Source organism: Giraffa tippelskirchi, chromosome 4 (assembly GCF_054371585.1).
Source record: "Giraffa tippelskirchi isolate mGirTip1 chromosome 4, T2T-mGirTip1v1.2.pri, whole genome shotgun sequence".
NCBI lineage: Eukaryota > Metazoa > Chordata > Mammalia > Artiodactyla > Giraffidae > Giraffa > Giraffa tippelskirchi.
The window spans coordinates 33007617-33008322 of record NC_137278.1 but is presented as its reverse complement, the minus strand read 5'-3'; positions in this window follow the sequence as shown (position 1 = coordinate 33008322).

Below are 706 nucleotides of genomic sequence, written 5' to 3'. Positions count from 1 at the left end.
TTCCTGCTTATGCTGTTTTCAAAAAATGAGTTCTGTCTCCTTTTCCCATCTCTGAAACTTGCTAACAGCTCTTTGCCCAAAGCAGGTTCTTCCTGAACATTAGAGCCGTTTGGACCATCGTGTGCCAATTCAATCGGTCATCCAAACTCATTGGATGTCTCACTATCTAAGAGGCCTCAAAGTTGAGGGTGACAACTACCTTGTTTGTCCTTATACTCCCACTGCACATGGTGTTTTGTACCCAGAGGGTACTAAGTTAGCCTGTTGGATCCAGAAATTTCTTTAATGCTACTGAAGTTCATGGAATGGAACAGTTCACACATTTCCCCAACCCCCTTAGCCCAGGGTTCTGCAGCCAAAGTGTGCCTTAGCACCCCTGACCTAGTCCAGCCTAAAAAATCCAGCGAGGTGGTCTCCCAGGGAGAGTAGGTTTCAGGGGTGGGGTTGGGGGTGTGTGTGGTGCTCCTCCCAGGGATGGCAGCTGAGGTTCTGAGGATGCAGTGGCCACCTGAGCCCCTGAGGAGAGGACTGAACAGAGCAGAGAATAAAGGCTTTCAGCAGGGGCTCCCAGACTCCTGGTCATGGACCAGTACCTTCTTGATTGGTGGCATTGAAGTACACAATAAATGTAGTATGCTTGAATCATCCTGAAACCATCCCCACCCCCCACTCCCCACCATGGGAAAATTGTCTTCCACGAAATTGG